General features: G+C 35.7%; 1 protein-coding gene across 1 annotated transcript in view; it reads right to left on the bottom strand.

Annotated features, from left to right (window-relative positions):
* ROBO2 (roundabout guidance receptor 2) overlaps positions 1 to 20,391 on the bottom strand; it is a 1,748,812-nt gene extending 1,728,421 nt beyond the window's left edge. Inside the window, exon 1 of the mRNA XM_017954070.3 lies at positions 20,078 to 20,391. The gene's annotated coding sequence lies outside the window, so the exon portion shown is untranslated. The remainder of the gene's footprint in view (positions 1 to 20,077) is intronic.
* Positions 20,392 to 24,047: the final 3,656 nt, after the last annotated feature.

Below are 24,047 nucleotides of genomic sequence, written 5' to 3'. Positions count from 1 at the left end.
TTAGTTGACTTATCCTGCTCAAAAGTAAATTTAACAACAGAAATTATTCTAGACCTCATTATTTCAGGAGACCCCACCCCAGATTTTATTCCTAACTTCAAGAAATGCAGAGAAATTTAAAAATTGGATTTTTTCCAATTCAACAGAATATAACTGAACTAAATAGATTTATGTATAATTCATTATTTCAACCTTTAACGCTATATCCAAGCAGTTTGTTTTCACCATAAAGTGATAGCTGTTCAGGCCAATAATTAAAGAGGACCTTGATACAGAATGACAAGAGAGGATAATCGCCCTATTGTCTATCCTCCAGCTACTTTCAATGCCCTGAAGTTTTATTCACACCCAAATATTGGAATCCTATCTGAGAGAGCGTACTCAAATGATAAATCATGCTAATTTCTCAAGAAAAGTGTTACAGAATAATAAATGCCTTTCTGGTCAAAGCACTGATGCTCTGGAAATAATGTTTTTCCAAATGAGGTACAGGAATTGTTACGACTATTAAAAGTTGGTATACGATATCTGCCAAGTTCGACTGAACTTCATTTAAAAATCTACTATATTAGGGCCAAGTGTAATGACTCAAATTAGTGAACTTAAAAATTGTTTTAAAATGTTTGATGGAGACATTTCAAATATTGATCTTTGATTTATCACTGTTACTTTTGCTGAATTCAATTAGCTGCCAAGATTTATTCAGATTAATCAAATGCCATAAACTCTGATACATAATGTTCCTTAACACCTTAAGAACTTTTAAACAGGTCAAATGTTGAAGATACGCTTTTAGTGAAAGTGTATCTGAGCACATGAATTCTATTTAATACAGTTTTTTAGAAGACTAACAAAGAAAGAAGATTTAGGAAATTAGGAAACATTTTTTAAACCTTCTAGAGGGAATTAAACTACTGAAAAATAATTTCAATTTGTGAATCTAAAGGCATTAATCAGAAGATAAGAAAAAAGTAACCATAAAACTTTGTGGGGGTAATATTTGTTATAAGGATCGGAAAAACAACTAACAGATATTAGGCTTAATACCTGTGTGATGAAATAATCTGTACAACAAACCCCCATGACACAAGCTTACCTATGTGACAAAGGTGCACTTGTACCCCTGAACTTTAAAGTTAAAATTTAAATAAATAACGTTGTGCTATTAATTGCAAGGTGCAGGGAACTTTTAAGAATTTTATTTCTTGCAAAAGGAAATTTGATTCTTTGCTTAGGGCCTTCCTAGCAAAACCTCTATTCTTTGGATGAACTTCATACACCTACAAGATTTAAGGACCATCATATTAGTCAGATTTTTTTTTGTTTTACTGTAAGCAGTTTACAGAATATAAAGAAAAATCGAATCCGAAGGTGCACTACAGTTTTTTATTAAAAGGAACATTTTTGTTTAGTTTTAAGAAAATATGACAAATTTAGTTTTCTGACCTATTACCAAGTTAGACATCTTGAGTGAATTGAATCTTTTTAATCCTATTTGGTTTTAAACCTATGACGCTGGAAAACTGTCAACTATCCCCCATTTTTCAACTCTGCTCCTTTCCAGTACCTCATCTATATGACTATTGTAGTACTTTTCATCTGCTTCTGCCACTACACTATGGGTGCATTACTTACCATAATGTCCCACACATAAGTGGCTGGCAAATATCTACCTAAAATAAAGAGTAGAAATTGAATTATAATTGAGTATCCATTTGCCTCATATTCTGGTGTTCAATTCAAATAACTCCAGCTACTCTCAAAACTTCAACCCTCCCTGGGAGTGCTGGACCAAAATATCCCAGATTATAGCACTCTCAGGCTAAAATTATTAATGCTTCTGTAGTTTCAGAAAGAGTATCAGGTTATTCGACACAACCTTCCATGCACCATCCCAGCCTCCTATAATCAGAGGACACTTAGATGACTTTAGTAGCCTTCAAAAGACACCCTCCCCTTTTTAAATTTATTTATTTATTTATTTATTTATTTATTTAATGGAGAGAGGGACTCATTCTGTCACCCACACTGGAGTGCAGTGGCATAATCACGGTTCATTGCAGCCTCCACCTCCCGGGCTCAGATCTTCCACCGCAGCCTCCTGAGCAGCTAGGACTACAAGCGCTAGCCACCATATCTGGCTAATTTTTGTATTTTTTGTAGAAATGGGGTTTCACCATGTTGCTCAGGCTGATCTGAAACTCCTGGGCTCAAGCAATCTGCCTGCCGGGCCTCCCAAAGTGCTGGGATTACATGAATGAGCCATTGTGCCCAGCCAACCCCTCCCGTTTTTTAACCTTCATACTGTTTATATAATCATCCTTCATAAAATAGAATACTTAATTACTCAGTGATTCTCATTATTCTAATATGAAGAACTATCTTAAGAAAATAAATTCCCAATACTTCCTAGAATATCCAATTCAATTCTATACATCAAATAGAGAAAAATAAAAGCCATCTTACTGTGTTAGTTTCTTATTGCTATTATAATGAATTAACACAAACTCAGAGGCTTAAAACAACACATTTTTTTTCTTTATACTTCTGGGGGTCAGAAGTCCAAAATGGGTCTTAGTGTGCTAAAATCAAGTTATCATTAAGTCTATAGTTTGTCTGCAGATTCCAGGAAATAATTCATTTTCTTCCCTTCACCAGATTTGAGAGGTCACATGTATCCCCGAGCTCTTGGCCTCTGCCTCCATCTACAAAGCACACCACTTCAACTTCTGCCTCAGTTTCCCCAAGCTCTTCTACTCACTCCGGTCTTCCGGCCTTTCTGTTTTAAGGTTCTTTGTGACTACAGTGGGCCCACCTAGATAATTCAGGATAATCTCTCCATTTTAAGATCAAGTGATTAGCAATCTTAAATCCACCTGCAACCATAATGCTCCCATGCTGCCTAACAACATATTCAAACAGTCATCCTACTGGGGGGTCACTATTCTACCTACACACTAAGTAACGGACAAAAAGGTAAAGTTATGTATCATGCATTATCTATGGCAAGGAAATAATACATTATAATGATTTATCTAAAAAAACTATGTTAAAAGCTTTGGTCCTATTCGATTGATTAAACTTTTAGTATATTCCAGATAAATTTCATGTCCTCAATGCTAACACATTGTGCACAGTAGATGGACTTTTAAAAATATTACTTTATAAAGGAATATTTAAGGTAATCTGGACAATAGAAAAGGAACTTTAGTTGCTATGCCACAAAAGGCCAGATTTCCGCACATTACACCGCCTACCACTGCACACATGTGCCAGACCCCTTCCTAAAAGCCTGGTTTGTGTTTCCTACGTGCTTAGCAATCGTCTTTATTCTCATGACTGTTTATATTAAGTCCTATTTTTTAAAGCGTATCTTCATTTATTTGTTTTCCTGAGCCTACCCTTATTTCCTCCTCTGAACTGGATTTCATCTGGTATGTATTACACAGGTTTGCACACTTCATTGTACTCTACAACATCTTCTTATGTTCTTCACACAGTTATTTTTCTCCATGGTAAGGTGATAAGTGACTTCTCTGAGGACTTGCCACCTTAGTATGCAGTGGTGACATCACCTGCCGAGGCTCTGTCTGCAATGTGGAATTTAGTACTTTCCAACTTCTAGTCTAACTTGAGCTTCATAATTAAGCAGAGCTGCCTTTTGAGGGAATAGTAGGGTGTCTGCCCCAAACGTCTGTGTAAATGCAGAAACACATTTGGAAACATAATTGACTTTTATGTACGGAAGCCAGATGCATTTCATGCCCATGCATGCTTAGGGAAGCAAGTTCATCTCATATATCACAATAAGCATCTGTTCCACTGAATTCCACTGCAGGATACTTATCACACTTAGATAACAAAACATTTAAGGAAATAAAAGTTCTTTCCAATAAAAATGTGCATCAAAAACTATGTGTATGTTTAAAAAAAAATCTTCCTCTATAAGGCCACAGGAACTACTAAAAAAAAGCATTCTTGAAATATATTTTCTGATAGGCATCTAGGCCCTTGTCTTACATAAGATTTAGGGAAAGGGATATGTGTGTCTTTATACTTAAAAGGCTACTTTCAACAGCAAAGGGTATGTTTGAGGTATCAATATAGTTTTGAGAATGCAAAAGTTTAAAAGAACTAATGGAATACATACTATCCAGATATGAACATGCATTTGTCATTATTTTCCTATTATCTACTCTATTAGAAACAGAAGAAAAATTATGGAAATGTCTGTTTTCCCTCACTATGAATACCTATTTATTAAAGTTAATGAATTACTATTCTTTAAACATTGTAAAAATAGACTCATAAGTGACAACTTTCAAAGAAAATAAGGGTTTTTGGATATATGTATTTACTTATAATATGGGTAAAATTAATAATATAATTTTGTTAAAATATTAACTCCATATAGATAATGCTCTCTATTGTTTTTGCATTTTGTTTAACAATAGAGAATCTAATACATTTAGTGTTCATGAGTTTCATACAGTTTCCTGTCAATGTACTTTGTCTTTTTTTGTTGGACTACTAATCATTTATTTATGATTTGTTGGAACTACTCGTATTTTAAATATGTCAAGTGAATTGCAAATACTTGCTGCTGATTTAACATTTGCTTTTTACACTTATTCATGGTATCCTCTGAAATAGAAAAGCTTTATATTTTAACAAATCCCAATCTGTAAATATTTTTTTTAAAAATTTCTGTCATTGGTTAGGGCTATGTTTGGATATTTAATTTTAACCATAATGTTGCAAGTAATATTTGTCTATGCATTTTTTCTTTATATTTTGAAAAAGTGTATTTGACATCTACTCTGAAATTAGTATTTATGAATGACATACTATACCTTTGCGCAACTATAAAATACATATAGCCAATTATCTGAACACCATTTTATGAACCGTTTATCACTTATCCGCTGATTTGAAAGACTATCTTTATCATATATCGGATTTTAGGTTTATTGAGATTATGTAACATGAAATTACTTAATTATGAAATTATGTGAATTCAAGCATGACAGTCAGCTCTGCTTCCCCACCACCACCCTGTAAAAGGGTGGATGGAAGAATTGCTACCTTGTGACTTAAGTGTATGAGTAGTATCTAACATGGTCTTGATGAAGTGGGAACTATACAGAAACTGCTTTTGGTTCTGAAATGTACTCCAGCTTTACCAATTTGTTCTACACATATACCACCAAGGTTAGAAGCTGAATTTTGCTTACAATTATATTTCTACTACTTAACATTGTGCCAGATACTGAGTAGATGCTTGGAAACATGTTGAATGATTTTATTGCTAGGTACCTCATTATCTGTTGCAGTGGTGCTACCTCACTCAGAATAATTTTGACCAGCCTTTCTCCGTCATGAATAAAACACTTGTTTACACACTTGTGCACATGCACATGTCCATAGAAACATACACACCCTTTGCAGAGACAAACTGCATTGAAAGCATGTACAAACATTATAGTATATTTGCTGATTCTGACCTGATTCTGATTCCATAGTATATATTTTCATTCTGATCACAATAACAAAAATAGAAAACTATAAGTGTGAAGCTGGAAGATGCAGAACATGAAAGATCAAAGTACCAATTTTTTTCTATTATCTTTAGTTGGCTGCTGATGAAATCAGAAAAGTAATGGACGTAAAAATGAAAGTATGCAGTGTGTGTTTGTGTGTGTATGTATGTATATCATATGCACTCATTTTCATGATGTACGTATGGAATTTCATAACCAGCCAAACTAAGCTTCATAAGTGAATGAGAAATAAAATCCTTTACAGACAAGCAGATGCTAAGAGATTTAGTCACCACCAGACCTGCCTTACAAGAGCTTCTAAAGGAAACACTAAATATGGAAAGGAAAAACCAGTACCAGCCACTGCAAAAACACACCAAAATATAAAAACCAATGAAACTAGGAAGAAACTGCTTCAACTAACGTGCAAAATAACCACCTGCATCATGATGACAGGATCAAATTCACACATTACAATATTAACCGTAAATCTATATGGGCTAAATGTCCCAATTAAAAGACACAGACTGGCAAATTGGAGAAAGAGTCAATACCCGTAAGTGTGCTGTATTCAGGAGACCCATCTCACTTGCAAGGACACACAGGCTCAAATTAAAGGGATGGAGGAAGATCTACCAAGCAAATGGAAAATAAACAAAAACAACAACAACAAAAAGGCAGGGGTTGCAATCCTAGTCTCTAATAAAACAGACTTTAAACCAACAAAGATAAAAAAAGACAAAGAAGGGCATTACATAGTAGTAAAGGGATCAATGCAACAAGAAGAGCTAACTATCCTAAATATATATGCACCAAATACAGGAGCACCAGGATTCATGAAACAAGTTCTTAGAGACCTGCAAGGAGACTTAGACTCCCACACAATAATAGTGGGAAACTTCAACAACCCACTATCAATATTAGACAGATCAACAAGACAGGAAATTAACAAGGATATTCAGGACTTGAACTCAGCCCTGGTCCAAGCAGACCTCATAGATATCTACAGAACTCTCCACCCCAAATCAACAGAATATACATTATTCTCAGTACTGCATAGCACTTATTTTAAAATCAACCACATAATTGGAAGTAAAACACTCCTCAGCAAAGGCAAAAGAATGAAAATAATAATCTCTTAAACCACAGTGTAATCAAATTAGAACTCAGAATTAAGAAACTCACTCAAAACTGCACAACTACATAGAAACTGAACAACCTGCTTCTGAATGACTACTGGGTAAATAGCAAAATTAAGGCAGAAATAAATAAGTTTGTTGAAACCAATGAGAACAAAGACACAACGTACCAGAATCTCTGGGGCACAGGTAAAACAGTGTTTAGAGGGAAATTTATAGGATTAAATGCCCACATCAGAAAGTGGGAAAGATCTAAAATAGACACCCTAACATCACAATCAAAAGAAGCAAAGGCAAACAAATTCAAAACCTAGCATAAGACAAGAAATAACTAAGATCACAGCAGAACTGAATGGGAGAGAAACACGAAAAAACCTTCAAAAAAATCAATGAATCCAGGAGTGGGTTTTTCTGAAAAGATTAACAAAATAGATAGACCAGTAGCCAGACTAATAAGGAAGAAAAGAGAAAAATGAAATAGACACATTAAAAAACGATAAAGGGGATATCACCACTGATCCCACAGAAAAACAAACTATTATCAGAGAATACTGTAAACACCTCTACACAAATAAACTAGAAAATCTAGAAGAAATGGATAAATTCCTGGACACATACACCCTCCCAAGACTAAACCTGGAAGAAGTCAAATCCCTGAATAGACCAATAACAATTTCTGAAATTGAGGCAGTAATTACTAGCCTACCAACCAAAAAAAGACCAGGACTAGATGTATTCACAGCCGAGTTCTACCAGAGGTACAAAGAGGAGCTGGTACCATTCCTTCTGAAACTATTCCAAACAATAGAAAAAGAGGGACTCCTCCCTAACTCATTTTATGAGGCCAGCATCATTCTGATTCCAAAACCTGGCAGAGACACAATAAAAAAAGAGAATTTCAGGCCAATATCACTGATGAACATCAACGCGAAAATCCTGAATAAAATACTGGCAAGTGAATCCAGCAGCACATCAAAAAGCTTATCCACTACGATCAAGTTGGCTTCATGCCTGGCATGCAAGGCTGGTTCAACATAGGCAAATCAATAAACGTAATCCATCACTTAAACAGAACCAATGACAAAAACCACATGATTATCTCAATAGATGCAGAAAAGGCCTTTGATAAAATTCAACACCCCTCATACTAAAAACTGTCAATAAACTAGGTATTGATGGAACATATCTCAAAATAATAAGAGCTATTTATGACAAATGCATAGCTAATATCATGCTAAATGGCCAAAAGCTGGAAGCATTCCCTTTGAAAACTGGCACAAGAGAAGGATGCTCTCTCTCCCCACTCTTATTTCACATAGTAGAAGTTCTGGCCAGGGCAATCAAGCAAGAGAAAGAAACAAAAGGTATTCAAATAGGAAGAGAGGAAATCAGATTGTCTCTGTTTGCAGATGACATGATTGTATATTTACAAAATGCCGCCACCTCAGTCCAAAAATTCCTTAACCTGATAAGCAACTTCAGCAAAGTCTCAGGATACAAAATTAATGTGCAAAAATCACAATCATTCCTATACACCAATAATAGACAAGCAGAGAGTCAAATCATGAGTGAACTCCCATTCACAATTGCTATAAAGAAAACAAAATACCTAGGAATACAATGTACAAGGGACATGAAGGACCTCTTCAAGGAGAACTACAAACCAGTGCTCAAGGAAATGACAGGAGACAAACATATAGAGAAACATTCCACCCTCATGGATAGGAAGACTCAATATTGTGAAAATGGCCATATTGTCCAAAGTAATTTATAGATTCAATGCTATTCCCATCAAGCTACCATTGACTTTCTTCACAGAACTAGAAGAAAACTATGTTAAATTTCATATGGAAGCAAAAAGGAGCCTGAGGAGCCAAGACTAACCTAAGCAAAAAGAACAAAGCTGGAGGCATCACGCTGCCTGACTTCAAACTATACTACAAAGCTACAGTAACCAAAACAGCATGGTGCTAATACAAAAACAGATATATAGACAGAAACAGAACAGAGACCTCAGAAATAACACCACACATTTACAACCATCTGATCTTCAACAAACCTGACAAGAGCAAGCAATGGGGAAAGGATTCCCTATTTAATAAATGGTGCTGGGAAAACTGGCGAGCCATATGCAGAAAAGAGAAACTGGACCCCGTCCTTACACCTTACAAAATAATTAACTCAAGATGGATTAAAAACATAAATGTAAAACCTAAAACTATAAAAACCCTAGAAAAAAACCTAGGCAATATGATTCAGGACATAGGTGTGGGCAAAGACTTCATGACTAAAACACCAACAGCATTTGAAACAATAGCCAAAATTGATAGATGGAATCTAATTAAACTAAAGAGCTTCTGCTCAGTAAAATAAAGTATCACCAGAGTGAATAGGCAACCTACAAAATATGAGAAAAATTTTTCAGTCTATCCATCTGACAAAGGTCTAATATCCAGAATCTAGAAGGAACTCAAACAAATTTACAAGAAGAAAACAACCCCATCAAAAAGTAGGCAAAGGATATGAACTGACACTCCTCAAAAGAAGACGTGTAGGCGGCCAATAAACATATGAAAAACAGTTCATTATATCATTGGTCATTACAGAAATGCAAATCAAAACCACAATGACATAGCATCTCACACCAGTTAGAATGGTGATCATTAAAAAGTCTGGAAACAACAGATGCTGGAGAAGATGCAGAGAAATAGGAACACTTTTACACTGTTGGTGGGAGTGTAAAATAGTTCAACCATTGTGGAAGACAATGTGGTGATTCCTCAAGGATATAGAACCAGAAATACTATTTGACCCAGCAATCCCATTACTGGGTATATAACCAAAGGATTATAAATCATTCTACTATAAAGACACACGTACACATATGTTTATTGTGGTGCTATTTACAATAGCAAAGACTTGGAACCAATATAATGCCCTCAATGATAGACTGGATGAAGAAAATGTGGCACATATTCACTATGGAATACTACACAGCCATAAAAAAGGATGAGTTCACGTCCTTTGTAGAGACATGGATGAAGCTGGAAACCATCATCCTCAGCAAACTAACACAGGAGCAGAAAACTAAACACTGCATGTTCTCATTCATAAGTGGGAGCTGAACAATGAGAACACATGGACACAGGGAGGGGAACATCACACACTGGGGACTGTCGGCAGATGGGAGGAAAGGGGAGGGAGAGTATTAGGACAAATAGCTAATGCATGCAGAGTTTAAAACCTAGATGACGGGTTGATACGTGCAGCAACTATCGTGGCACATGTATACCTATGTAACAAACCTGCATGTTCAGCACATGTATCCCAGAACTTAAAGTACAAGTTAAAAAAATGAAAGTATAAAATATGTGTGCGTGCATATATATATATATAAACGTGCCCTCATTTGCATGATGTACATATATGCCATCAGTTTTGTATTTGTAACACATATATGTACATGCATATACAACAAATAGAGGTGTTTTGCATAATACTTTCATTTATATTCATTTCATCAGCTAAGAACTAAAGAAAATTTAAATCAAAATCAATTATTCATTTACAGGTGTTTTTAACCATTATTTTCAGTTTTATGCCTCCTTTTATTATCATTTTGTGATTTTTTTTGCCATAAATTATACATATTTGGAACAATCACTTTAAGAAATTCAATCTTTGAGTAAGATCTCTAAGACTGATTTTGTATGAATATGTGTGTGGGCACACACTTGACAAAGTTCAGTTATAAATATATGTGTACACTTATCAAAATAATTCACATAAAATCTCTGAATAAAATTATCTGTACACTTTTTCTGTCAATAAAAGCAATATAGTACAATTCTTGGTAGTAAACCCGTTTGTTTTCATTCTGTGGCCTACCATCTGAGCTGCCATGTTGGTATAACACATTGATCATTTGATATTTTACTATGGCAAATAATAATGCTCCCCCAAAACAATAAATAAATAAATCAGTGAGTTTCAAGAAAATAAATTTTTTGATGGATCAGATGATTTGAAGTTGTTAGTTTGTTCTCCAGCAAGGTGAAAGAAAAAGCTGTTAGTTTGTTCTCTATCAAGGTGAAAGAAGATGAAAACTAAAGTTCTCAAGGCCAGTGCATAACAATAATGGGGCTGTATTCTGTGCATCAATCACCATTACCAGATACCTTGATCCTATGTTGCCAAATATTTCATGTACTGCTTTAGTGGTGATTAATCAATGTGCCATGGCACTGAAACTGAAATGAGACTTTGTAGTACAAATGATATTCAAAAGCGTTTTGAAAATTTATCATCTCTACAGATACAGATGAAAAAATATCATCTATATCTATCTAACAATACTGTTTTTATAAATGTTACCTATCCAAATCTTGGTTTTATTTACTTAATATTTAGAAAACATGATTTTAGTAAAAATTGTTCATATTTTCTTAATGTAGTGTGTGAAAATACTATGTAATTATACAAGAAATATGCTAGACACCTGAATATACAAATAGGCCAGCAAAGGTAGCAAAAGGTGCCTTTCAGTGTTATTATCTCCCCTGTAATCTTCACCAACACCAGCCACTCTTCTCTGTGCATCAGTGATGTATGTTACCTAAATCAAGTCCTGTGCAAACGTCACCTCAACATAAGCCCTCTCGTCTCGTCTTCTTATCAGAATGCAGCTTGAAAGCCCGATAGGGAGTTCTGGAACCACCACTGAAAAATACACACTTGTTGCAAGTATTGAAAAGTCTCATATTGCAAATTCAGAATTCACAGTATTGAAAAAATTAATATATTTTTTAAAAAGTTACAATACTGTGAACTGTCTAAAATGAATTATGCTGGGATCAGATGACTCTCTTCATTCCAGCCTATCTTATATTTTCTCGTTATTTTCTCCACATAGTCACAACTAACAACAACAGACTCATTATTACATTTCATTATTGGCTATTTTATAACAAATGATCTCAATAGCATTTCTGAACCCTCTGCTCTTCTAGTTTTACATAATTCTTGAATTTTTGAATGAGTTAGTTTTTGATTGAAAAAGACTTGACTCTTACGCTTAGAAAAGCCATCTTTCTTTCTGTAAGCTTTCTATCTTCTATAAGCTTTACATGTTCCATAAGCAAACATTCACGGGTTTTGTGATCAAACTGGAGAGGCAAATTCAGTTAATAATAACAGCAACATCATTAATCATCCTCAAATCTAGTGTTATGGATAATATGATTCCCACGAGGAGAGACAGTTGGTTGCATGAGCGACAGAGAAAGACAATCAACAGTCTCATACTCATACCAAGATATGTCCACACGCACTTGTTTCCACAGTCAAAGTAATGCCATATGTCCCCAGTGACGTGGGTGGGTGAAAGGAACAGTTGGCCTGCTAATGAGGGCCATATGTACACGCAGTCTATCGTACCATCCTTCTTACTTACGATGGCTGAAAACTCAGTTGAAGTGCTTGCTCTGAGGAATAGCATGGCTGGAGGAGGAGGGGCTTCCTTAATAGCAGGAAAAGACCATTTATTGTACAACTACTGTATCTCTGAAACTACGAGCTAAAAATATGCATGTTCGTTACTCATTCGCATGAAGAGTTACTTAAGCATCAGTAGAGCTCTTTATTCCAGTTTCATCTTATTTCACTAAATTCATTTGCCTTTATGTGCAAAGAAATTTTTGGCCCTTTTCAGAAATTACTTTTCATAATCAATCTTGTTAATTTGATGTTCATTTACATCAACCTCTCTTATTTTTAGCTTGATCTTCAGAAAATTTATACTTTCTTTGACATTGTTAAATGTTATAATATTAAAAGAAATGAAAAAGACTTAAAAACTTAGAATATTTGGATGAAGGTTTCTGTACTTACTGCACTACTGTTCCAAAGTAAAAGAAAAACAAAGATTTTTAAAATGATTATAGCAGCTTTGTATCTCAATCAGGGTTTCCTTTGAAATTTCTACAACTGCAAACACTATTCAGCAATTTGCACTGATTATAAAATTTATGGTTTTAAGGTCAATTGTAATACTATGATCAGATAATATAATTTACTTTACTCTTAATGGCTTCATTTTGACAAATGAGGGAGCTTTTAGGAAGGACAATGCTCCCTGCACAACAACTAGTAAAGCATGTCACATCCATTTACAATATAATTTTAAGAAAAATGAAGGACAAACTACTTGTGAGGCAGCAATAATTCATTTGCATTAAATTAATTTGAACAGGGCATTTAAAGTTCTCTCTGGCAACAATGGAATAAAGGGGAAAATGAATCTATCTCACGCAATGGTCTTCTTCCAGGTTCCAGAAAGATTTGAAAGGCTGACATGACCATTGCTAAATTTCTTCTAGAAGTTTATGATTAGTATCATAGATATAACTCATGAGATAAAATATTCACAATGAATGTTTGTGAACTGCATCAATTACTATGGAACTACTGTCTAACATCCCTTTGAAAATTTATGTTCTGCAAAGGTTAAAAAAAGACCAACCTTTCTGTGCTTTCTTACATGGATGAGGTTTTATAAACAAAAACTAAGCTTCACAAATAAGCACTATGGAAGATAATGTTCTAATTTAAACCTAAGTTGGCCTTGATAAATAATGGGTTTAATTAATATTTTTGATCCGAGCAGTGCAAATGCTTTTACTTATATTTTACTAAAGTTAGATTTGACAAATCTAAGGGTATTTAATTTATCAGTGTCTGTTGTCAGATGAAAACTTCCCCATGAATACCTTCTAATGGTTCAAAAATAAGTTGTTACCCCCACAGATACATTGTGTTTCCACGTGTAAGCAAGCACATTAATTTCAGGGTCTCAAGGCACAAAAATATTATTACCACTTGTGATAGGATGCATACTAGTCCCAAAAGATGTTCTTGGCCTAATCTCCAGGCCCTGGGAATGTACTGCCTTACATAGCCAAAGGGACTTGTAGATATGATTAAGTTAAGGATCTTGAGACAAGGTGATTATCCCAGATCATCCATGTGAGTCCGAAGTTATCACAGGAGTCGTTAGATGAAGCAGAGAGGAGGACTCAAAGTTGAAGGAAGAGGCTATGCGGAAACAGAAACAGAAATAAAAGCAATGCACCTTGAAAATGGAGGAATGGGTCAAAAGACAATGAAGACAGATGCCACTAGGAGCAGAAAAAAACAAGAGAATGGATTCTTCCCTCAGCACCAGGAGAAGGAACCAACACCGCAGACACATTGGCTTAGCCTAATTACAGTGATTTTGGACTTCTGACCTTTGAAACTGTAAGACAGTAAATATGCGTTGTTTTAAGTGATTAAACGTGCGGTAATTTGTTAGCGCAGCAGCAATACAACTAACACACCACTACAATAAGCAAAGGAAATAAACTACAATAGTAACAAACCTAAGGGGTTCCAGAAAAGAGAAATGAAGTGGTAACCTCAGTCACAGGATTGACATTAGTAACTGTGTTACATGTTACTCGCTTACCCCTTCAATCATGTTATTGCTGTAATTATCATTATCATCCAATCAATATGCTTACACCATTATGTGTAACTTAGAGATGAAACTTTTTTTCTATTCCACCCTTCCCATAATTGCATGCAGCTACCCCTAAGCACCCGTGTATCTGATAGAGCTAATATTTTCATGGAAAAATCTTCCATGTTAAGCAGAAAGTTTACATCTAAAATTAAATTCTTTTAAGCCAGTCTTGGGACAATACCTAGAAAATTCAAACAATACTTCTCAAGAATACCACTAGCAGTGAGTTTGTGATGCTACCTTCCGCCAACTGAATCAAAGTTAATTTTAAAGATTTTCAAAGCAATATTTTTAAAAATTGTGTACATATTTTTCCTCTTGGTAAAAATAAACCATTTCTCAACCCTCCATTATATTTATGTTAATTACATGAAGTCCATACATGAATTATCATACCACAAATAGAGAACTATTTAAATAGGAAAATCTCACTTGGTGCTGACAGAATGACAGCATAAAACTGTTAAGCGTGGGGAGAAGTAAGTTGTTTGTAGTATAAATATTTCCCTTTTCTTATCAAAATTTGTCCTGTGATCTAGCACTCTTCTCTCCACATGCTTAAGTACAGCAAAAGTTATAAAAATACTCATTCTAGTTTTCTATACTTTAATGGTTGCAGAACATTAGAAGAGAAGTTGGAGATGGGAATGTTTTGTGCAATACTGACATTGCATTTGAGGGGAAAATAAAATCTTGGACATAATATGTGGGATATCTCCACAGTAATATATGGGAGGGCAAGAAAAAATATTATCAAATTTCTACCATGTGCTGAGTATATATAAATAAATTTATGTATAAATAAATATCTAGCCTTTTTAATGTACTAACAACCACTCTTCATAGCAGGCATTCTATTCCCAGTTTGTGGATAAGAAACAAGGCTTCAGAAACGAATCTTCACCAATTTCACACCGTCAATAAAAGGCAGAACTAGGGCAAATATCAATAATAAAAATAACAATCTAATCCTAATTGGATCTGGCACTGCTCTAAGAAGCAAATCATTAACAAAGAATTTTGAGTTACATTCTCCTGGTCTCCCCATTTTACAAAAGAAGCAATTGAAGTAAAGAGAAGCTATACCATTTGTTTTCAAGCTCATATAGCTAATGAGACCATTTTAATCATGGGTCTGTGATAGATCCTGTACACAATTTCTAGCATTAGCTGAGATTTTTCTTATTAAACCCTAAGCAAGTATTTGATCCCTGGTAAGTATGCTATAATTTTTTCACTGCTCATTCTTATCACAGTTCTTCAAGAAAAGTACAGTTCAACACATTTATCCTGTTTGGTTGCAAATTTTGAAACTCAAAATATATATCACACTGAACTGTTAGCTCCAGTTAGAATTTTAAAAAACTAAATTTTCGGCCGGGCGCGGTGGCTCAAGCCTGTAATCCCAGCACTTTGGGAGGCCAAGATGGGCGGATCACGAGGTCAGGAGATCGAGACCATCCTGGCTAACCCGGTGAAATCCCGTCTCTACTAAAAAAAAATACAAAAAACTAGCCGGGGAATGTGGCGGACGCCTGTAGTCCCAGCTACTTGGGAGGCTGAGGCAGGAGAATGGCGTAAACCCGGGAGGTGGAGCTTGCAGTGAGCTGAGATCTGGCCACTGCACTCCAGCCTGGGCGACAGAGCGAGACTCCGTCTCAAAAAACAAACAAACAAACAAACAAAAAAAAAAAAACAACTAAATTTTCACTCAGTAAAAAAGTAATTGGATTGTTTACTCCCATATCTACAATATAGCTTATAAGTGTATATTTGCATTGAAAATATAATTTTCTATAACTTTTATAATATTTAAATATTATTTAAGGTTTTAATAATATTTAAATGTTGAAATTTACATTTAAAAACATAGTTCAACAAGTCAGAATAATCCTTCACTTACTTATGACAAAATATTTGTTCAGTATCTTCTGTTTGTTCACTCCTGTGTAATATATCTTATTTTAAGAATCAAAAACTTCTCTTAATGTCAATGCTATAGCCTCTTCACATTTCCTACCTATTCTTAATTACCCTTCAGGAGCAAATAAAATGAATTTATCCCAAATTTATTTGCTTTGAAACAACTTCAGCGAAAATGGTGGTTGTCAGCCATATCTACCATTCATATATCTCCATATTTTTCTGCATTAAATTTCATCTAATACTCCCTTATGCCATTAATGTCACTGCAAAGGGAGACAGGGGATGAATCTCATAATGAACAAAGGTATGTACACTAGATTTTAGGATGTTCAATCATCTCCCTAATATATTATGTCCCATCTGAACTACTCATATTAAAATGAGCAACTACATGAACATGGTACTTTTAAGGAAGGGTGTTCAAAAATTAATTCGTATATTCTACAAATTTGTATCCAAGAAAGCATGACCTAATAGGCATCACACACGTGAATAAAAAATTCACTTTCAGCAATGAATGTTTATGACACTCCTTCAGCAAGAGTTGTCACCGAGCTACCCACAACTCCTTGGCACTCACTATTCTCATACATGTGGTCGGACAATGTCCAGTGATTCTGTCCAAAGGCTTTTCTGGGCCATCAGAGCTGTCTCAGCCTGTATACACAGTTATACAGAAACTCTAGAGCTTTAACGACTCTGATCACTGGAACAACCCTGTACTAACAATGCAAATTTATGGAGGAAACTTCCAAGTCCTCTAGCCCCCAGTTGGGGTAACTCTGTTACCTATTTCATATGGTCTCATAGTTCTCCAACAAAAATGATCTCGGCTTGCTCATCTTATTTCCAACTCACTACATGGCAAAACTAGAAGTTGACGAGCTATTCTGCTTTAATGTATGTGCAAAGCCCTCTCGCTCAGGAATGTTTGTAGGATAATATTTCTAAATTAGGAATACAATTGGTCTTGTTCTTTCCTGAGGGATAAAATGTCATCTCTCTTCTTATCTCCCTCTCTCCCTTCTTCCTAACTCAGCTAACCCTCTATCTGAAAGAATTACAATGGAAGACATATAGGGCATTGTTTAGCATTCTCAAGAGGATTCTTTTCCTTGGAAATGTTGAAATGACAGTGAGTATCACACATACACTGCTTGAATTATTTTTTAGGATCTGAGGGAAAAGAGAATTTTGACATTTCAGAAAATTTAAGTCATCCTTTTAATGTCAGGACGGGAAAGGAACAGGTCACATGGGCAAGAGCCATAAAACTAATTATCTTGACTCCTTCCAGAATACCTGAGCTATAAATGTACAAGGAATCCTGTAATCAGATGCAAAGTTGTCTACAATATACTTAGTTCCCCAATGTAACTATGAATTTTATGTATGTAATGTAAAAAAATTGTTTCCAAGTATTTGAGACTCCAAAAATTTCCCAGCTAGCATTCAATATTCTTGCTTAACTTCTCCTTATACCCCTAACCTGTGTTGAGCATGCATACACACACAATAGCACCCTCCCTCCAAAAAACTCACAAACTGTCTTTGGAATTCATTTTTTTAAGAGCTTATGTAGGATCAACTATTACCACTTAAGAAAGAAAAGGAGCAAAAAGCCTGTATTACAGGGATTTTGTTTTCTTCCTCAACTCTTGAAGAAGCCTGTTTGTATCAGCCCATGTCAGACACCAAAGGACTTATCAATAAAGTGTTATGAATGTGGTCACATATGAAATGTAAGAGCATTCAGTTTCTACCTCTCCTTTTCTCATAAATCCTACATCAGATATACATTAGATATATCTGCCAATGTTTCCATGGAATCTTAAAGACTATTCACTGTGAAGCCTGGCACTTTAGCCTGAAAGCAAGTTATGTCTGCATTTCAAGTTCACACTAGGTGGTTTAAAAATACAACTAAATGTGGCCTGCCTTTATCTTGATTATAAGACATAAATTATCCCAAGAATATTCTTAGTAAAAAATTGAGTCTCCCTGTCAATCCACTTTTATTAAGAAGGACACAGGACAGTTTTTAGGAGTTTAGGAATTATTTGGAAATTAGGAGCATCTAAATATGGAAAATAACTCCATAAAATTATAGTATATTTTATATCAAAGAGAAACCAGAAAAATAAGAAATAAAATAAAAAAGAATAAATGTTTTCAGTATTTTTTCATGTAGCATGTTCATATATAATTATTTCAGTAGTCTCAGTGTAGTGCAATTGTGGTGCAATGTGCAGTTGTTTAGGTAAAGAACTAACCTTGAAGTTAAACAGCATAGGTCTGAATTCTTTATAACATTCATGTATTTTATATGTTCCATAATAACATGCAACTTCTAAGTGTGTGACATAATAATTACAGAAATTGAGGTAAAGTAACACTCCTGTGATACAGTCTCTTCATCTACAAAGTGGAATTAATATCACTTTTCTCTTTAAATTTCTATTAAAATTGGAGAAGTAATATATGTGAAAGAACCTTACATTAAATACGCAAGTTTTATTTGTTGAATTCAAACTGTTATTAAAGAAAGAAGAAAATAAAATGTTACATTTTGATTAACCAAGTAGATACATATATCTCAATTTGAGAAACCTTTAAGCTCGCTTGACCATAAAATGACATTGGATCCTAACAGAGAATTTGGTTAATTTTGAAAGATATTTCAATTTCACACCTAAATTTGGATTCTGACATTTATTTCCTAAACTTATCGTTTGTATACTTACCTGCTATTAAATCCACAGTAGGTCATGTGACTAACCGTATGCCCAACGATTTTATTGACAGGTATTCAGTAAGGCCCGCAAAGTAAGTATTGAATTTTTTTTTAAAAAAAGACCCAAAACACAGAGAAGCAAAACACTTAGTTAATTCTTATAATCATGATGATCACAAATTAGTGCTATTAGTAAGAAAGAAACTTCTAAACCTAATAAAGTCATAATATCTCCAAGGAATTTTGTCTCTCTGATACACACACACACACACACACACACACGCGAGATTAAAAAAAAAATGAAGCAAATGTAAAAAAATAAATAAATGAAAGAAGTTCTGTGGGAAATGTCCATAATTCCATGCCCAGAATTTCTCCATCAATCCCTTTCCCCAAAGTTCTTCCCAAGAAAATAAAGTTGCCTTTCTCTCAATGTTGACTCATCACTTTTCTCACAGAATTTTCAAAAGAAATATTTCCTGTCAGTCGGCCACTTAAACTTTATGTTAAAGAAATCCAAAAAGGTATCAATTTGGCAACAAAGGATAAAGAGGAGATGAAGTGAACCAACATGGCTTTTAAGCTAAATTGCCATCACATTTCACAGGCTGTCTGGAGAGCCTGAAGTTCCCTTTAATAAGCTTATGGAGGGTACAGAGCGAAGGAACCTCAAGTTACTCTGAGGGTTTTCCCTGGTAAATTAGGTGGAAAGGAAGAGTGCCAACCCCACAGCCTAACTTAGAGACCAAGGCTGGCCCGTCCCATTCTGTGCCCAGACCTTCTCCGTCCACGCCTTTCCAATCCTTTCCTTGGCTTGGAAAACTGGGCATGAGGCAAGCAAAAGGAGGGACAGAAGGCCAAAATGGGCATCCGGGAAACCAAATTCCTGTCTTAGAAGCTTGTATAGAAACACATATATAATGCGTGCCTTTGGGGACGTCTCCTAAAACCCCATTCACTTCAGCTAATGCCATCCGAATGCCCCCACGCTGGCTGTGAGGATCGCAGCCACCCACCGCCCATCCGCCCACCCCCAGCCTGTGCAGCCACCGCCGAAACCTTCCGTGAATGCGGGACACGTAAAGGCAGCAGCGCCTGGCGGAGCGGAGCAGCCTCGCCAGTTCCACGTCTCCGGTTCGAGACCCCTGGGTTCACCGCTGTGCTGAACTGAACTCACCCGGAGTCAGGTCCGGACGGCAGCCTCCCCGCAGGGGCACCGGGCAGCAGCCCCGGGAGCTCCGCAGCGTCCGTGCGAATAACGGGCGCAGCGCCGCGGAACCGCTCCCCGGACCTGCTGCTCCGGCTGCTCCCGGATTTCTCCCACTCCGCCCGGGAGCCGTCCTTCCTTGTCTTCCCTCTTCCTCCTGTGCCTGCAGCGCCGCGCTCGCTCCTCCTGGCGGTGGCGCAGGGCTCCTTCCGCCGCCTCCGGGCGCGAGCTGCGCGGGGCTAACCAGCGGGCTGCAGGCTCCTCCCGGCCAGGGGTGCGCACAAGCCCCTCGCCAGAAACCGGACTTCCCGGAGCAGAGCCAGGATGTGCCTGGTGCGGCCACTGCAGAAACGAGCTGGAGGAGGCGACCGTCTGCGCCCCTCTAGCACTAACGCCTCCTAGATCACAGACATAATTGGCTACTCAGCTTAACCGAGCCGTCACCCCAGACTTCTTCCTAAACAGCTCCAGTAATTTACAAGCGCAGAAAAGTGAAGGAGGGGTTTGAGCACATATCTGTGTTAACAGTATTGTCTGTATGGAGATGCTAATTTGGCTAGATTCTGGGATGAAATGTTCAAGGAATGGTATATGATTCTGTCTGGTTGTTATTTTGACATATTTTGACGATACTTACAGATCTGTAACATAAACCAGCAATCTTCTAATCATGACAACACAGATTCCTAATCGAAGGCAACTGATACTTACTGAACACCAGGCTCTGTTTAATAGTCTCTTTTTTCCCAGCTAATCTTTACTACAATTCTGTGAGCACTACTAGCATCCCTACTGTGTATTTAAAGAATCTGAGACTAACTTTTAAAACAAGAAGGTCTTAAAACAAGACTAAGGAACTTGTTCAAGTTCGCAGAGATTCTAAGTTTCTGAGCCTGAATACTAACTGAAAACTGTAGCCCTCACAACCCATACCCTGTGTATAATGTGTTGTAGCATCTTGGATGGTACTGTGTCATTGAACCAACAAAGATAATAGGACTATCAGCAAATACACATCAAGAGACTAATGAATACCTAGAATCCTAGTGAGACTTGTAAATAGTCAAGCACCCTATGTAACAATAGTTCAAGTGCATGCTAAACATGGAGATTACTTATAAAAAAAAATCAACCAGTATGAGTTAAGACAGGCAAATAACGTTCAAAATGTTGAGAATCAACGTCCAGCCACATATGAGTTGAATTCCCCACTCTAAAAAAGAGGGCAGATATGATGTATTCTAAGAAGTCTACAATGGGCATGGTCTTTTTGCAATCAAGGCCTTGTAAACACTTGTTTCCCATTAAGAATATGCAATAGCTAATTAATATTAAATTTAAAAATCAATGATAATTTATTTCAACTAACCTTACATGAAAACATCATTACTCATTCAAGCTTTTAGAATTAAATAGCATTGAATGTCAAATTCACTTCAACGCATAGAAATAATAGACAATTAATAAAGTAAGTAATTTAATTAACTTTACTTTTGTGTCACGGTGTATTTTTCCTTAGGAAAACGATAAGAATTTTTTTCCATGGTATAAAATACTAGAATATGACTTTTATATTTTTCTTCATGAAGATGAAAGAATTAATAAAATAAGTACAGACACATTTATTGCCAGCAAATCTATCCAGATCATTCATTCTCCACTCAAGAAATTATTCTAGGCAAGCTTTATTTCTCCATATGTACAAGGCAATTCAGGGATCAAAAGAAAGGGGAATTTATTCACAAGTGAGCAATTTTAAAGCACCTAAATTAATATCAACCATTAATTTAATTAAGATTAGATTTTCTTTATAAACAACTTTAAAAGACTATGAATAAGGTGTAACAAACTTCTACTTTATAAATACTACTATTCCTATTGAACACAAAGACATATAATTATATTTTTCTTCCTACTTAAAATATTTATTGATCCTGGCATAATAATATCATGGATATAAGGTTTATGCTGATTTTTTCACATACCAAGTACTTCAAAACACGTATTATTTTTCCTTAAGCTTTTATGTGCATATATTTTATCTCTCCAACTAAAGAATAAGCTCCTAAATAAGAGTAGTTTTGTCAATGAATTTTATGCATTTTAACACATTATTAACTTCTTTTATGTATTCATTTATTGATTCAAAAAATAGGTGTCCATGCCACTTCTTCTAAACCTTGCGCAAGATGTAGGGTATACAATTATGTCCAAACTTGATATAGTCCTTGACCTCATGGAGTTTACAGTGCAGAAATGTGCAGTAATTTTAAAATCTATTTATTATTATTTAAAGCAATAAATGAATACATTCTTGCTGAAAATAAATGAAAAGTCCGTCTGAACTCCTTGGCCAAGGCCAAAACATGAAAGCAAAAGTGCTGCCTGCCTGAAAACACTAAAAGCAACTCTCAGGAGGGTTTCTCTGTTGAAACAGTGCATCTCATTATGGAAATAACGAGAAAAATTAGTAACTGTGCAAATGACAGCACACATGCATCTTTGTGGTTTCTGACCTTTTAGCATCGTCAAAAGCAAGACCACAAGCCTTTCAACACCATTCTTGGTGTTAATCTTGCACAGAATATAATGTTTTCACATATTTCATTCTGATTTCCTATAAAGTAATTTCAATTTTTAGCTAAAGTTAATGGGTTTTTCTAGTGAAAATATTGTGAACTGAATGACTTTCCAGTGAGATCTGTGTATCATGCGCCATTTTCATGCTCATGCTCATTTCTCTGAGTCTATTTGCCTTTAATTCACCATGATAAAATTCCTTTGGTACTTTCATTGGCAACCATCGCATAGTGACACTTGCATCCAAATGTAATTCAATTTGAGCTTGGCAGCGTTTGCTTTTTTATCCGAAAAGGGAAGTTAGAGGGAACAAGGGGCAAAGACGTGTGTAAGAATATCTGAGGGACCATCACAGCATCATCACAAATTCAAGATTTTTTTGAAACAATGGACAAGGGACCGACAGCCATACCCTGGGATGGCTGAAACACTTTACAACCTGCTCATGTTCATGACCAAAATCATCTCCTAAAATGAATTCAATTTGTAAATATCATAATATTGTTTGTGTATAAGTAATCATAAAGCAGTGTTAGGGGAGTATAATCTACTAATAAATTGGAACAAAAATACTGGACAAAATTCAAGAAGATTCTAAAAGAAGGAAATCAACCTGTCTGTTCTGAATAGAATTGAAAAAAGCACATAAATCATAGCTCTATACATTGACCATAGACTTAAAACATAACATAAGAATAAAGAAGGCAGATAACTCAGGAAAACGTTTCCATTGAATCTGCTCCTTAAAGTTTTCCCATACTTTTATTTTAATAACAGGAGCATACATTTAAATCTCACAAAATCAAATATATTTTGCTGATTCAATTTGAAGCAGATAGAGGAGCGTGCCCCAGTGCTATGACTGTGAGCTGTCACTGTAACGTACCACTGCTTTACACTTACCCACGGGCTAAAATGTTCACCCCTAGAGTCACGACTTTGTATATGGCAGGAGATTCCTACTAAAAGCAAATATATTTGGCTGAAGAGTAGATAAATCTTTAGGCCATTATATCATTCACTAAAATTTAGCAGGCATTTACATATTTACCTACTTAGTTCATATGACAAATACATTTGAGAGTCTGCTATATACAAAAAAAAAAGGAACCATCTTAAAAATGTAGAGATTAATTTAAAAAATGTAACTGAAGGGTTAACTGTGATGGCTGAAATGAAGAGAACAAAACTGGAGGGTACTTCAAGGAGAACAGGCATGAGAGAGGCATCATAATTTGGAGGGTGCTATGATTTGAACCCGTGTGTCCATCCAAAGGTTGTATGTTGAAACTAAAATCCCAGGATAATGGTATTAAGAAATGGGGCTTTTGGTTACGTGATTAAGTGAAGAAGAATCCAC

Source organism: Papio anubis, chromosome 2 (assembly GCF_008728515.1).
Source record: "Papio anubis isolate 15944 chromosome 2, Panubis1.0, whole genome shotgun sequence".
NCBI lineage: Eukaryota > Metazoa > Chordata > Mammalia > Primates > Cercopithecidae > Papio > Papio anubis.
The sequence above is the reverse complement of the archived record's forward strand: the minus strand, read 5'-3'. Positions and strand labels throughout refer to the sequence as shown.